Source organism: Lissotriton vulgaris, chromosome 1_2, assembly GCF_964263255.1.
Source record: "Lissotriton vulgaris chromosome 1_2, aLisVul1.2, whole genome shotgun sequence".
Taxonomy (NCBI): domain Eukaryota; kingdom Metazoa; phylum Chordata; class Amphibia; order Caudata; family Salamandridae; genus Lissotriton; species Lissotriton vulgaris.
Window position 1 is genome coordinate 264,960,152 of NC_141686.1, and position 17,603 is coordinate 264,977,754.

The 17,603-nt window shown below is 44.1% G+C and overlaps 1 protein-coding gene across 1 annotated transcript in view; it reads right to left on the minus strand.

Annotated features, from left to right (window-relative positions):
* IPO13 (importin 13) overlaps nucleotides 1–17,603 on the minus strand; it is a 627,153-nt gene that overhangs the window by 89,381 nt on the left and 520,169 nt on the right. The window lies entirely within an intron of this gene.

The following is a 17,603-nucleotide window of genomic DNA, read 5'->3' on the forward strand; positions in this document are numbered from 1 at the left end:
GGACAAGACAAACCCATCTCCCACAGCCATGTCTACAACAACAGTAAAGAGCACAGCTTAAGCACTGTTCCTAAGTTTTAAGTCAATCTAAAATCTTTAAAAAGATGAGCCCTGCTTACATAAATATATCCAACAGAGCAAGTCTCCCTACTGTGTGATAAACTCATCTCTCTGTTCAGCAAAGGATGTACTTTTAACAAAGAATTAAGCCAAATGTTCTTACAGAGCCGCAGCTTGGGAAGGATGCAGAAATAGGAGACAACAATGGTTCCCGCCACATCAATTCATCAGCTTAGCATTTTACACAAAAACGTATAAGATAACTCTTTGTCTCCAGCTGTCATCTCTCATTCTCAAAATACTGAATATATCTCTTAAAATGCTTTATATTTGTGCCACAACCTACATAATAGGCTGTCATGTACAACAACACAGTTTGTTCATAGAATTCTAGTTCTCCTGAGTCCCAAATTAAGGTGTTTTGTCCTGTAAGGTTTTTGCATGTCGCTACACCTCTTCATGATTGAACATCCCTGACCTATACCTCAAGCTTTCCTCCAGGCTACACTTAAATCTCAATATCAGAGGTGCTTGCCGCTTCTCCGTAATTCGCTGTGGCTAACTGTCGATAATCGAACAAAACTAAAGGATACAAATATTTAGATATTTGCAGGACTTTTTGTCAATAGCGCTTTGCATTTATCTCATACGGACGTAGACAGACTGTGTGCTGAGATTCATTCTATTCAAACAGAGGTCTCCAGTTTCTCACTGCAATAAATTTTGTCAGGCAACGGTCTCTATGAGTGCTGGGTGGCAGATGACGCGGAATGCCAAAACGGACATCTTAATGTAAGGAAACATCCAGACTCTTATTTGTGACAATGCTCAACGTCTCATTTAAAATGCCAGGAACAGAGCACTGACTCTACAATTAAGTACTGGAACCATTTACCTTTGCACCCTGTCAATTGTATTATAGTTAGGGGCATCCCATATTCAGATAATAAATTTAGAAACATTGCCTTACTCCTCTAAAGGAGGTTGTAGGACTGATATACCTCCAGTACGCACCATGGTGTGTCTTCCCCTTATTCTCTGTTCTTTCCACTTAATTGCAGGAGTTGTGTGGAAGGTTGTTTCTCACACAAAGCAATAATCCGCTTTGCATGGTTCTACTCCATTTCCAAACTGACAATTATAAAGTTTGGTTACCACCACAGCTATCCCTATAGTCACTTTAGTCCACAGATCCCCTTAACAGACAGCATTTACTACTGGGACCACACAAGCACCATGACACGCATTACTGAATTTATAACTCCAAGCCCCCTGAGTGCCACACCTCTCCCATTGCAGAACTTTTTTCTCAAAGAAACCTAGGCTATAGGCTTTCTGGTCCCCTTTTCCTGGGAAATCCCCACACCCACTTACTCAATCCCTAAAACCCAAGTTACCGACCGACAATGGCGCAAACTATCACCTGAGATATGGACTGACTCTCTTGCAGAGTCCATCCCTGAGCTCTCCTCTGACCCCAATACAGCTGACAAACAATTCAGCGATTGGATCACTTCCTCCCTGGATACGTTGCTCCCGAAAACTACCACCTTCAAACAACCTAAAAGAATACCCCCCGCTTTATGGTACACCCCAGAGCTCAAAGCTCTGCGTCAAGAGTGTAAAAAAACCGAACGCTCCTGGAGGCGCGACAAAACAACAACCAATAAGAACATCTACTCTATTTCTCTTCTGACCTATAAAACTGCTATTCATAAAACCAAAAGCATGTTTTTCAGGAGAGAATAGAGAAAGCAGGATGCTCTAGTAAGGAAGCGTACGCCATCCTTAAAGAGCTTTCAAAACCCCAAGGACAAGGACTAGGACCCACTTCCGATCCTAAAGTCGACCTGGAGAAATGCCAGCAACTGGCCAACTTCTTCCACGACAAAATCCGACTAATTCTGGAATCTATCCCCCCCTCCACTCCTGAGGAAGAAATCGCTTTCCCACACACCTCCACCTGTCTGTCCACGTGGGGCCAGGTCACGGTAGACGAGGTGAGAAATACGTTCAACTCCATGAAGAGCGGTTCCCCTAGTGACCCTGCTCCTCTCCGCATCCTTAAAGAGGTAGCCCCTACCATCATCCCCTCCCTTACCCATCTGATTAACACCTCACTCCAACAAGGAGTTGTACCCTCAAGCTGGAAGAAGGCTGTGGTAAAAGCCCTACTGAAGAAACCTACGCTCGACCCCGAGAACCTGGCTAATTACAGGCCCATCTCCCTACTGCCAGGAGTGAGCAAGATCGCAGAAAAATTGGTCAACAGGAAACTCTCGCAGTTCCTAGAGGCCAATAACAAATTAAAAAGCTCCCAGACGGGCTTCCGACCTGGACAGGGCACGGACATCGCCCTTCTGGCTGCGGTAGAGGAGGCCAGAGCACTATTGGATGGGGGAGGATCAGTGGCAGTGATCCTCCTCGACCTTAGTGCGGCGTTCGATACCGTAGACCACCAACTCCTCATCGAAAGATTGGCTAGAGTTGGAGTGGAAGGTACAGCCCTATCCTGGCTTTCATCTTTTCTGGCCCAACGGTCTTACCAGATTTGGGAAAAGAACGCCCGCTCCTCCGAAATGCCCCTCCAATGTGGTGTGCCTCAGGGCTCTTCCCTGAGCCCTACTTTATTTAATATCTATATGTCCACATTGGAGGAGGTTATCACCCCTTTCGGAGTGAGCGTCGTCAGCTATGCCGACGACACACAACTAGTGGTGTCTCTGTCCCATCCCAAACAACAGAAAGCTGATCTCTTCAACTGCCTTACGCAGGTCCATCGTTGGATGAACAGATCAGCCCTAAAACTAAATGGGACAAAAACCGAGGTCCTTATACTTGGCCCGAAAGGAACCTCACTTCCCCTGGACAGCTGGCCAGCTTGTTTGGGTCCGCCCCCTGACCCAAAAACAGAGGTGAAAAGTCTGGGTGTGTGGATCGATTCCGATCTCTCTTTCACTTCACAAGCTAAGAAGGTGGCAGGGACCTGCTTTGGTCTCTTAAAATCTCTGAGGAAAGTCCTGCCCCTTCTCCCCCCTAAATCCCAAAAACTATTAGTCCAAGGTCTCATAATATCGAGGCTGGACTATAGTAATGTGATTTACCTGGGCGCTCCCGAAGCGACCCTTACTAAACTGCAGAGAATTCAGAACACGGCCGCCCGGATCATCACAAACACCCCGGCCAGATCATCTGCTAAACCCGCTCTCAAACTCCTCCATTGGCTCCCCATAAGGGAGAGAGTCAAATTTAAGGCCCTATGTCTCGTCCACAAAACACTGCATAACCAAGGTCCTCCTGTCCTCAGTAATTTTGTCACCCCCTACAGAAATTCTAGATCCCTCCGTTCCAATGCAGAAAATCTTATCAACACCCCAAGATTCAGGAAAACCCGAGCAGGAGGAAGACGTTTCTCGATACAAGCCTCCCGCCTTTGGAATTCACTCCCTCCTAACTTACGACTTGAACCTCAATACCTGCGCTTCAGGAAGCTGTTAAAAACCCATCTCTTTCCCTAACCTGTGCACCCCCCCCCCCCACCTGCTTCTGATCCTTCATCCTTCCTTCCTTCCTATCTCAGTTTCCTGCTCCGCTGATTTGGTGAATTCAGGGTTCCTCAGCGCTGGGATACCTCCGGGTGACTATCGCGCTTTATAAAAATAAATAATAATAATAATAATAATAATATCTAGACTGGAGTTGTGCAGAGGTCAAAAGGTTTTTTATACAGCTGCAGCCATGGAATTCAACAAACTCTAGCAGTCAAGGTGATGCTCATCTGCTCTTTACTCACATGAAAGGGATGCCAACGAGTAAATGGGACTTAGTCCATGTTTAACATGGGAAAGTCGAAACTCTCTCTCATAATTAATTAAAATTATTAAATAGTCCCCACACTGTAGATTACTATACACAGAAAACATCAGTTCGTGCATGACAGACACAGAGTAAATAAATCCCAACAACAGTCGCCATCAAGATACGCCACACATTAAAATAGGATACCACAAAGGCCATCTCATGTCGATCCAACAAAGCACAAACAATATATCAATGACTATCCCGTCCTTCCCAAAGCTGGAGCCAACAGATACACAAATCAACTGAAGGTCAAAACCAACTGAAACACATTACATGCGAGATCTCACATACACATCACAATATGGATATCTTACAGTCGTCCAACACATCACCCTTCAACTGTAAAATTTCCTGCGACGCTGCACGAATACAAAAGAACATAGTAGATATGGTATCTCTCACACACAGACCACCCCCCCAACACAAAGCAAATCACACCACATTCACAAACTACCTCATATCTCGAAGCAATTGATATCCCATCGACAGAAGCATTCCGATGTAAATGTAAACCAATCCAGCCATACCGCCACCAGGCTAAAGTCACACTCTTGCTGGTCCCACTCCATCAAACATGAACACTTATGGACGACCTCCAATAAACATCAATGCCCCTTCTCCACATCACACAAGTCTTTGAGATGAAACAAAATTCAACACCTAAACCAAGTGATCACATGACACTTCATGCACCAATTTGCAGGGAAGCTTTGTAACCTGGAAACAGGTCATAGAAGGCAAGCTAATAGCATTAGTATGCTCTATAAATTCTGATCACAAACCATTCAGAACTTAACCCAGTAGAGAAGACAGATCAGCTGTCTAGTCCTCTTCCCACCAAGCAGTACACCAGAGTGGAGATGACTGATAGTATATACACTCCTCTGCAGTAGGGAAAACAGAATGCTTGCGCAGGATCGGTCTGGTACAGATAACAGGTCTGTACACCGAAATAAAAGTGTCCTCTAATGGTCAAATAAATGACTTAAAAAATGACCTATGTTTACAAATTGGGGCAGTTTTGAACTTTTAAAGACATATTGTGTAACTAATTTGAAAGGTATGGAAGACTGCATGGATTTGAGATTGCCACCTGCAATGTTTGTTTTAAAATCAGGGAAATCAACAGTAAAACCCAGCTCAGCAGACCAAAAAACAGGCCCACAAACAGCCATGAAAAAAGGCCCACAGACTGATCTGTAAGACCAGCCAGTGGCCACTGCATGATTGACCTACAGGTCAGTAGGACCCTGTGCTTGGGACATTCACCAATGGACAAAGGAGGGCAGAGTGGCACTCCACAATGGAAGAGGCCTCATTGGTCCTGGGAGTGGTAGGGGTACCATGACGACTCCCCCTGTACTCCAATATGTGTTTGAGGACCCAACAAGTGCACCCCAGGACACAATCCAATAGAAGGTTAGGAGCCAAATATTGACATATTGCAGCTTCTGTTCACCCTTTTATTATGGGTTCTGTAATCTGACGTTGTGAGGGGAAGAGGGGAGACGTAATTTGTATGTTGCACACACCCATGCGCCTGAGATAAATAACCACTGGCCTGTCCACCAGCGATGATGGGCAGGCCCCTTCAAGACACCTACCAGCCTGATTTTAATACAACACAGAAATATCAACCAACAAAGCGATAGACCAACACCCTGAGATAACAAACAACTATGACCTTTTTCTTCTCATCCTACTTGTCCACTCTGCAGCTCTCAGCAGAGTTCACTACTAGTCACTACTAAACATCCCATAAAACAGAGCAAGTTTCAAAGGCACTGTGCCACTATGGTGCGATTCATATCTGAAGAACAGAGCTCAGCAAGTCCTTGTAGGACCAAACAGATTGGAACCCATCACAATAAGCTACGCACCCTCATAGGATCTATCCTTTCTGTATATGGACCTACTTGGAGTCCTACTCACAGATCTGGACATATTCATCCCCAAATGTGAAGGATACATCCCAGCCATACCAAAGGATAACATGAAGTCATGCAGCTGAAGGCCTGTCGAGCACCAATCCAAGCCTGGATGTCAAACTTGTAACTGAAACTGAATCTAAACACAACAAAGTTTGCCCCTATGGCTAATGGCAGTAAAATTCAGGCCAAAAGGTGGTTAGTCATGATGAATCTGAAACAGTCATCCCTCAACTTATCAGTAGCAAACAAATCCCTTTGCTTCCATATTGACAACACAAACAGCAATCAAAACCAAGACTGCATGGCATTCACTTTTAAAACTTTGCAGAGTGAAACCTTTCCTGCCAGGAGCTGAATTCTAATGGCTGTACTAGCCGCAGTCCTATCTCACTGATGATGGCAGCAATATTCTCCTCGTCAGAATTACAGATGCACACTTGCACCCCTGAAAAGAATCCTCCATCCAATAGCTCACCTCATCAAAGGAGTTAAAAAATTTAACTGAGTAATGTTTACGCTCCAAGACCTTCACAGGTTCTCCACCCCCCCCCATCTTCACATTAATATAATGTTCAAGTGTGACTTCATCAAATCATATACAAAGCCATCACCAATACCACTCGTAAGGTTCTTTCAGCCAAGTCTTCCCATTATTGAACTCTTTTTGAACTGCAACCAACAACATTTCGCTAGCCCCTAATTCGATCATTGTAACAAGTATTTGAGTATGATAGTTACTGGCACCCAACTCAATATTCAAATCACGAGTTTCCTGCTAACTAAGACAAAGACCGAATGAAAGGAAAATCTATATACAAGACAGAGGTACTCATCCTCAGACCCACCTCCTCAGCCTGGGACGACTCCTGGTGCCCGACCAAACTGGGAACAGCACCGACACCCAACGACCATGCACGCAACCTAGGATTCATCCTTGACTCCTTCATCTCCATGTCAAAACAGGTCAACGCCTTCTCCTCCTCCTGCTACAACACCCTCCGCATGCTCTGCAGGATCTACAAGTGGATCCCGACTGAAACAAGAAGAACGGTGACACAGGCCCTCGTCAGCAGCAGACTGGACTACGGAAAGGCACTCTATGCAGCAATCCCAGCCAAACACCTACGACGACTACAAAGCATCCAAAACGCCTGTGCCAGACTGATTGTCAACGTCCGCCACCTGAGACCTACACTGGCTCCCCATCGACAAGAGGATCACCTTCAAGCTCCTCACCCACGCACACAAAGCACTCCACAAAGCCGGACCAGCCTACCTGAACAGCAGACTTAGCTTCTACACCCCCACCCGCCAGCTCCGCTCCGCCAGCCTCGCCCTCACCGTTGCTCCCCGCATCCAACGAACACCTTCCGGCAGCAGATCTTTCTCCTACCTCGCCGCCAAGACCTGGAACACCCTCCCTACCCACCTTCGGCAGACCCAAGACCTACTCCCCTTCAGAAGACTCCTCAAGACCTGGCTCTTCGAGCAGTAGCGGCACTCCCTCCCCTCAGCGCCTTGAAACCCTCATGGGTAAGTAGCGCGCCTTACAAGTACTCTGATTGATTGATATAAGATAGTGTCATGTCAAGAGGACAACTGTAGTACACCTTTACAAACTAAAACGTAGCCTTTCAAATGAGTGTCCAGCCATGAACTCCGCTGTGGTCTAGGCATGGGTGAGTCAGCTGGAAAGTGCTCATGTCCTCTCTTTGGGACCTAGATCCCATTAGATAATTCCTTCTAGAGGTCTCTCTAGTTTGGTGTACCTGAACCAGTGTTGTGTGAGCCATCTGTGACTCTTGTGATGTGCTGGAATAGGGGCAGAGCTAAGCCCTAACTTGGAATGCAAGACAGGTAGGCACTATTCAGTGCACCAAATATTGAGGTAGATGAGCTTTAGACATAATGTAGAAATAAGTGTTTGTATGTGAGCAAGGCAACTACGTCCGCCGAAACGTGTTATGCCATACTTGACGAAGTGAATAAAATACATAGTTAAGAACTGATCCCCACCTGTGTTTACATCGCAGCAGGAGTCGGAAGCACATATTACATATATATATATATATATATATATATATATATATACACACATGCATACACACATTTGATTTGTACTTTAGGCTAGTTTACAGTGAAAAGATAAAGGTACTCATTAACCATAATGCTGGTCACTTATATGTGGGGATCTGGCAAGAGCTTCATCAGCTGCATCTGGCATACAAACACCATCTTGAACATAAAAGTGAGCTACAACAACAAAAACATATGAATACCGGGAGAATTGGCACTGGAAGTAGGAGTGTGGGGTGCTACAGCCCCCCAAAACAACCATGCTGGAGTTTCGAAGGTGAATTATCATTCAAGATTACCTTCAATTTTTGTTTTTATCTTGTCCCGTTGGCGGGTCTTTCAAAGGCAAATGTCAGTCTAATCTTCTGACAAAGTGTTGCTTATTTTTTCAACATGGAAACTGGTATTTACTTTCCTTTCTCATTCTGCAAACTTGTAAAGCAAACTATGTGCCAATCTTGCTGGTGTGAAAGGAAAGGCGGTAGGAAGTTGTTTTCTTCTAACACACAATAAGAAGGAAATACCTATAAATGAACTGTACAAAAATGTCATAATAACCAATAAGTTAGGAAAGCACAATTGAAGCACTTTTTACCTATTCTGAAGTGTGATGGAAACCACGATTTCACTAGGGTGAAAACAAATCAAATCACTTTACTTGGTGATGTTCAAACGACAAATATTCGCAGAAAACCAGTGTCCACATATTCTATATGTACACTGTATAGTTTTATCAGTAAAATTGTATGTTTGTCCAAACTTTGTGGTCCTTTCAATGTAAAATGTGCGGTCTATAAATGACAGTATGCTGCCACATCATGCTTTAGTAATATATTTAATTATATAACAGTGCGCTCCGCAATGCAACCCCAGCTACACAGTACACCCTTACTGCTCTTGCTGAATGGGCGTGGCTCATTTGTGACATTTGTTCATTTTGTGATGCTTGATTTTTTAAAATCGCTATGAGTTCAGTGATGTAACATTGATGGCAGCCCAACCATTCTGAAAATTGTTCCAACATCAGTTCTGTGAAGAACAAACCGAACCTCTTCTGTGCAAGAAGGACCTTGGTGCCCTAGTGCCTCTCTGAGCGGAGAATATTACCAAGAATGTGGAACCATATGAATCATCTCTGACAGATCCAGTTATGACCTATTTTGAAATTGGGATTGAACCCTAATCCTGCCACTTTCAACCAGTGATCTGCTGGGACAGTGGGTGACTGTACAAACCTAAAATCTTGATAGTTGGCACTAGCCAGGTCAAAGATAAAGGTCTTTGAGGTTTTTTGTAACCTAGTGGATGCGCTTTTGGATGCTAAGTTGGTACCATCAGTCGTAGTTCCAACGTTGGTACCAATTTAACCCCTAACAGGACAATCCAGGATTGCGTCCAGCATGCCACTTGGTAGGGTACACAGTAGCACCATGTGAACTAGGCTTCAAGGCTTTCGGCCACTGGACTGTTTGCACCATAAAAGCATACATTTTGCTAGGGTTGAAGGCCAACTCATTTTAAGCTGGGTGTGTTTTGGAAACTTGATTTTGGAGGCTGTTTTTGTAGATTGTCAGCCAGATAAATTGGATCCAGCCCACTGTAACACTAGAGAAGAGGTCTAAAGTACCATAGGCAATCTGATACGCTACAGCATTCTGCCTGGCACTGCCAAGGCATTCAATGTGAAACTTAACTAGTCAACAGTGGAGCAGAATAACATGAGTTCTCAGGGATATCAACGTTTACCCTAGACATTATTATTATTCAATTTTAGTTGGGCTTTTGTATAGTGTTATTAACCGCCCTCCCTCTGGTGGTCTCAGAGTGCCTTGGGGAGGATGTGGAGACTTGCAATATGGTAAATTTTCTTGAGCCTGTGAGTAGGGAATCAGTTGGAGTGCTGGCAGATTCCAGCAGTAAAATAGGTTTCCAACTTGATCACAAAGCTTGGAGATGAGCAAGACTCCTGAAAGCATCAGTAAGGACGGTGAAGTCAGTATTAGGGGTCTGAACAGGCATGATCCTCCTTGGCCCCTACAAGTCTAGAACAATGCCACAAGACTATGGAGTACCCCGTGTGCTCCTGTCTGAGCCCTATGCTCTTTAATATTTATATGCCCCCATCCCCCCTTGCTAAGATAGTCAGAGGTTTTGGGTTTGAGATTATTTCATATGCTGACAACAGGCAGCTACTTTTCTCTTTTGGCTCCAATATGTGGGATGAAGGCCATAGTCACCTGGATACTGAAAAATCGATTGCAGCTCAACCCTACAAAAACAGAAATTATGCTATTGGGACAAGCTCAACTTCTCTGGGCTACGGAATGGTGGCCAGCTAAGCCCTTCACTCAAATTGGTAGTAAAAAACCTTGGAGTCTGCTTAGACCAATCTCTTTCTATGAAAGAACACATTTTGGCCACCACTTCGTCCTGCTTCCATATGCTACGTCTGCTAAGAAGAGCCTTCCCTCTCTTACCACTTTCCTCAAGAAAATCCTTGGGTCTAGCCTTGGTAATCAATCACCTTGACTACTGCAACTCGCTCCTCGCCTCCATCAATGAGAATTTACTCTCTAAACTTCAGGTTGTCCAAACACTGCGCGTGCCTTGTTTGCAACTTCTGCCCGGGCTCGACCACATCCCCACTCTTGCAGTTTCTACACTGGCTTCCGGTGAGAATTATTTTTAAATTAAACTGTCTAACCCATCATGCTCTTCACGGCCAAGGGCCTTCTTTCCTAGTAGTTAAGCTTCTGCCCTACACTCCATTGAGACTTCTTAGATATCGCAATAAGGCCCTGCCTATTGTCCCCTGGCTTAAGAAGGCCAGGGCAGGCTGCAGATTTTTCTCTTTCCTTGCACCGTCTCTGGAACAATCTACCCACGCAACTTCATCTCTGTGAAAATCATCTTCATTTTAGGAAGGTGCTAAAGACCTAGCTATTTTAGGTTTATATTCCAGCCTGTCCTTCTGCCCTGGTATTCCTTCTGGGATGATTAGAGCGCTTAATAAATTAAAATAACATAACATCTAGAGAAGGTTGAGATTGAAGAGGGCACAGTCTTCCAAAGGCCACGGTGACTAGGAGGGCTTACGAGGATCTCCAGAATCAGAGGTAGTCATATGCCAGATTGATAAGTAGGTGTGGGAAACTACACTGGGTGGAACCCAGACCATGCAAAGACTGACTACCATGTCTCTAAGATTTAAATGATACTTCGCCAATAGGCTCCGATTTGAAGACCTGAGGCTTTTGGTTAGGAAGTAAGACAAACAGTTTTGCAAGAGAATTTGCTGAACAACCATGAATCACCATGTGAATAATGCTAAATGTTTTAAGGGGAGCCCATGGAGGGACTTATAGGCTGATGTAACTGTATAATTTCAAGCGCAGCTTTTAGTAATAAGTGATATATGATAAGGATGCAAGTGTACAGCCTACTGCAATAATCCAAGAGTAACATGACCCAATGTTAAAGGAGAAACATTAGCCACCGGATCCAAAGTTATCGGTTTACTCTCATGGCTGGAGCACTATTGTTTCTGGGGTCACACCTTAAATGGTGCAAGGCCCTCGTACTTTATAATATGCTGTAGTGGCCTACTTGAACATAAAGACCTATTCTTCTTTAAGGAAATAGCTTAGCCTGGACATTAACTTTACTAAGTGTAACTACGTCTGCCATGAAGCATTTACAGTGCAAACCTATAACTGTCCTGGACTAATCCTTGGCTGATTGTCCTCGAGATTTGGGAGTCAAGTGAGCAGGGAACGTAACTTGGCAGTCCACCTGCAATGCATTTTACTGCCCTAGGACACAAGGAAAAATTCTCAAGGGCTCAGAGCACCTTAAGAAGGTTCTTATTGTAAGGCCAGAGAAGACCAAAACACACAAGCTGAGCTATATGTCAGTCTGTGATAAACAGATCAGAAGGCTCTGCATCTAGAAAATACAATTTGGTACCGTGAAGCTGGTCCCAGTCCTTCTTGGCAATAGTAAGACCAAATCTCAGAAGGGTGCACAGAGGAAAGAAGATTAGGAAAGGTGGTTGGAAGCACATACTTCCCAGCACAAGACAGGGGTGGAGTGTACCCCATCTGAAATGTGAGAGAGCTGGAGAACAGAGTACACATCTATCAATCAGGATTTATAAGGCATGGCTAATAACAGATATGATATCCAGGCAAAGATTAAACAGTAACAGAGGGCCTGCTCTCACCAAACATGGAAGGATGGATCTCATGGTTTTATCAACGCAGTGTACTTGCTGGTGGTTGTATGATCACAACGCTTCAAAAGTATTTTAAGCATAGTTTAATTATTTTCACAGCAGACAGTTGTAGAACTCCCAATAGTTCCTCTGCAGAATGTTATGTTTATATACATCCATACGCTATATTAACAAGTGTATTGTGCTAAAGATTTTAAATGTTGGTGATGTGCAGAAGGAAACTCTGAGAGACACACAGGATCAATGTCCTATTGAGCATTCTAGAACGACTGATGCATCAGACATGAGATAACACATTAATAACATCTTTGACTAAATATAAATGGTGGAAGCAGAGGAGCAACCAAAGCTTGAGTAAGGCTTTGAGGAGAAAGATTTTGCTCACAGAAACACTGATTAGCTCAGACATAATCAGACAGAACGTTGCAAAATGTGAAATATTAATACTACTAGAACACAATCACTGCTCTCTAAATGAAATGCTTGAACATAAGCACAACACTTTTGCCACAGCACGTCTTTAATGACCTGATATTCTGCCAATCACCAGGGCATACTGACCCTATCCCTTCTTGGGACCCCAAAGGACACAATACTTCACTATACTTACCCAAGAAAGGAATAATACTAACAACTAACTAAAGATTTATGGCTATTGCCGAAGAGCTCGCAAACAGCAAAAACAACGCAGAATCAATACCAGTGGCGAAAACAACGCATATAACCCGGGAAAACAACGCAAACAAGGGTCCACTCGGTTAAAACACAACAAAGCCCACCCAGGTGAGACTGTATAAACAACGCATGCCCCTCCTAACAATGCCTCGGGTAGAATCCTTACCACTTTAGGCTTCCCTGGATGAGAGCGGGACGTCTCTCTCTCAACAATTACCTGCAGGAAGGGAAACTTACCATCCTTCCGGTGCTACAGCATTTGGGTCAGAAAGGCCCTGACCTACCATCCCAAGGAACACAGAACAATAATTATATGCTTTACTACACAATGATAGAATGACAAAAGAAAAGAATCACTAATAAGTCACTATAGGCCATCTATATCATTTACAGCACCAACTTAAAACTACCAATGATAGGATCACTAAATGCAAATCAGATTGAACCTGAAAACAGAAGAGGGTAGTTAACGCAAGAACAGCAAGAATATAAGAGTTAGTGGAACACCTCACCAAGTTTCTACACATCCCATTTCCACTTCGCCAGAAGTGAGTCCGTTTCTGCAGCCAAAACAGAATTGTCTGCTCCACCATCACAGCTACACGTCTGTACTGTGATGAACTACCAGGGATTAAGTCTCAGACAGCTCCTTTAGTAGAAGTGGAAACGTAGGACGAAGCTCCTCTGATCTTCGCACCCTCTCTCTCTTATCAGATTCCGTACCACTCCACGCCAAGGCCACAGCATCGGTTGATCAGGCCTTTGCCATGACTTTGGCAACCCTACACATCACCATGTTATGGGACAGTATAAATTGCAAAGCAAGATGACATGAGAGCATGTCAAAGGCAATAGTCAGCACTGCCGTTTAGCAAGACAAAGTCAGAAACAGGCCTACACATCACTATATTAGGCCAAAATATACTGAGATGGTAGTGGGAAATGGTCATAATCGAGCCATTTATCCATAAAATAGCTCAATCACTACAATGTCCCAAGGAAGCAGTCCTTCAATATCAGCTTCCACAGCTAATTTGCACTTTTCAATCAAAAATAACTGGATGGCTGAAGAGTAAGTGGGCCCTGCAAAGGTCTCAAGAGAGCTGCTAATGTGCAACATTTCAAGGATACTAAAGAATTTGGGGAAGCTACACCTGGAGAAGGCTATGAATCAATACGCAATCTCGTCAAATAACATCACTGCTAACGAATTCCACAGCCACACTCTGGACTTCACAAGCCCTAAACATATTCTGGACGTTGAGAAGTTCAGTGGGAAATGTTGGTTTAATTCTTCACTAGATGACTACAGAACTTGGTCTACTAAGAACAGTCTCCAACCTCTATTCCAATTAACCTTCCTGTCTCCTACAATAGCAACTCTAGGTCACACATTATTATATACTATCAGAGGGGTAGTAGTGTCTTATGGCCAGTTTACGGAGGAAAAGGACTCATCCAAGAACTCATTGGAAGGGACAATGGTATTCCTAGCAGTGTGTTAATGAAGTACACAAAAAAGTGGTGGGTGGAATGCTTGAATTAATTTCAGCCCACGGTAATTACTCAGGCCGCATCCCAGTCCATCATTATTTTGCACACCATATCATCTCAGTTTGGATGCAGCTATATGCATATCAGTCTTGACCCTGCTCCAAGCACAATTGTCCAGCCCGAATGCCAAGCCAGGTCCTCCCTGAACCGGAACACAAACAACCCAGGACCGATTTCACCCTAGTAATGGGCTCATCAGCCGGGTACAGCTTGGTTCCAGTGATACAGTGTGCATGAGCATACCAGTTCCTGGTGTTCCGGTTCAGGGAGGACCTGGCTTGTCCGTTCAGCCTGGACTATTCCCATGAGAACCAGGGTCAAGACAGATTTCCATATGGCTGAGACCAAACTAAGGTGGCATGGTAGTTGAAAACTGACGGATAGGAATGCAACCTGATCGATTGGCAGTGGCTGAGATTAATTCAAGCACTCCATCCATCACCACATTGTTTTTGTATTTGATGCCCTAAGTGTGCCAGGTAGGCACAGAGTGGGTCCCGGGCTCATGTGCCACTGGAACCAAGCTATACCTGGCTTTAAAGCCCTAATACAGCGAAACTGGTCCTAGGTTACTTGTGTTGCGGTTCAGGGAGGACCTGGCTTGGCAGCTCACGATGGACTGTTCCCATGAGGACCAGGATCAAATCGGATTTGTATATTGCTGGATGCTAACTGAGATGCCATGGTGTTTGAAAAACGATGGATAGAGATGCGACCTGATCAATTGGCAGTGGTGGAGATTAATTCAATTATTCCATCCATCACCATGTTGTTTTTGCAGCGGTGTGTTAATGAGCCATACCTCTGGGCACACACTTGAACAACAAGCAGTTAAAGATGAATAGGCAGCGAGGCAAGATAGTCCAGGATCATCCTGTCTACCATAGAATGAAACGCAAGCTCACGCCACATACAGCTAATCATCTGGACACATGTGCATGCCTATGACAGGTGGGTGGAGTCAGCATGAGACAGTGAAAGGTCAAGGTGGGTGGAGTCAGCGAGGCAGTGAACGGTCAAGATGGGTGGAGTCAGCGATAGACAGTGAAAGGTCAAGAAAGGTGGAGCCAGCGATATACAGCGAAAGGTCAAGATGGGTGGAGTCAGCGATATACAGTGAAAGGTCAAGATGGGTGGAGTCAGCGATATACAGCGAAAGGTCAAGATGGGTGGAGTCAGCGAGAGAGTGAAAGGTCAAGATGGGTGGAGTCAGCAAGAGAGTGAAAGGTCAAGATGGGTGGAGTCAGCAAGAGACAGTGAAAGGTCAAGATGGGTGGAGTCAGCGAGAGACAGTGAAAGGTCACCTCTAGCAGCTGCCTAGCATCCCATTACACCTTATTATGGCCTTCGGTAGTTCATGAAACAGCCAAGGCCTGCACAATGCCCCCATGTAAGCTGCTGAACACATCCTGTGAGCTTGTTTTTTAGAAAAATGCTGCAGGAGTAGATCTGTAACTGTTGCTCATCTGTGCAATGTAATGCTGTTTGAAACCCTCCCTGCCTGCTCGCTGTCGGATGCTTTAGATTTAAAGAAACTGATGGCCGGATGTCTGCACCCTGGTCCTGATGAAAGTAGAGACCCGAAGCGGACACTAAAAGAGAGGGAGCACACACGGGAAGTGAGCCTGAACCACCCATAACTCCAATGACTGATTCTTGCACTCCTAGCCTCCAATTGAGACAGAAAGGTATGAATAAACTATTCCTGTCCCATAAATATGTATCCATTCAAACCAGTCCGAAGAGTAATATTTATATTTTTTGCCCCCTCCACCCCAGCCCAGGGTTTAGACACTCCTAGTTAGTGACTCAGGCTACATGCTGTGCCCTTGTGATAACCATTCTCCCCAATCTGATCTGCACTTAGTCATGTTTTGTAGCTTTTATAAGGAGGATAAAGAAGATTTTATCCTTCCGAATTAAAGGCGCCACACTGTTAGACAATGCCGGGTGGCACTTTATTTTTTAAAATCTTTACCCGATCCTTGTGTTTGTTTTAAGGTAGCCATCTTTTTATGGGCCTGTATATATAGGAGAAAGTTGCGAGGCTGATTGACGGCAGAACGGTTTTATTTAACAATCAAATGTAGACAACAAGTAATTTGATGTAAATGTACTGGATCCGGTCCATAAGGCACTTAATGAATTATATGTTTTAAAAATGTCCCCAAAAATTATTTATGTAATTATTAGGTAATTCCACCTGCTATAGGATTTTAACCTGTAATGAACCGGGATTCCTGGTTGACAGCTGATCTTAATTGTGCTTTTATGATCTGTATTTAAGAGATCAAATAAAGATTCTATTGCATCGAGTTGATTCAGGCTACACAGTGAGGTATGCCACTCATGCACAACAGTGTGCACTAGAACAACCCATTTACACTGTTTTGCCACAGAAGATGGATGTAAATGTTCCCTCTCTTAATACACAGAGAAGGCTACACCACTGTCCCTGTCCTGATGAGATCCATAAACCATGTCCAGGTTGAAACGTGTCCACCAGATAGACTATGTTTAAGTACTTATGAAAAAGAACATTGAGGAAAAGGAAACATAAAAAGAACTATACCTAGAGCTCTTCTGCATAGCTTCCCTTTGAACCACTGGAATCACTAACATAGCCTCTATGAATTGGTTCTAAGAATATTTTAAACAAGAAAGATTGATGTTACATCCCAATAAATTATGTCTCGACCGAAGGTTAGGATTATGCTAAATCTTTTGTTAATTCCATAACTCCAGCACAGTAACAAGCTCATTTAATTTCATCCAAGTGCCTACTAGAAATTTTAATCACAGAAATGTCACTACTCCTTCCAAACTACAACTCACAGAGGGCCCTGCCAGCTTCCATTCGGTACACCAGTCACTGAAGAGACAGGACAGTGCTTAATTTGAGCCGGTGGTTTCTGGTGCTCAGCACTGGCACTTAATTGTCAATGCCAGCACTTATGATAATCTGCCACATGGTGGCGCTGTGTAACTAATTTAGAGACAAGCACAACAAAAGTTGTTTGTTAATTCAATATATCTTTAAAATGGTTAATACCTACCTCACAAGTCATTCCTATAGCTTTGGACCTAAAATAGTCTGAATTGTCACACTTGGAGGAGAGTGACAGTTAGCAGTTGTGTTGGTATGGTCATTGGCAGTGCTGGCAGGAGCAATGGGTTGTTCAAGCTGTAGTAGCCTAATTACAAGGGCCAGG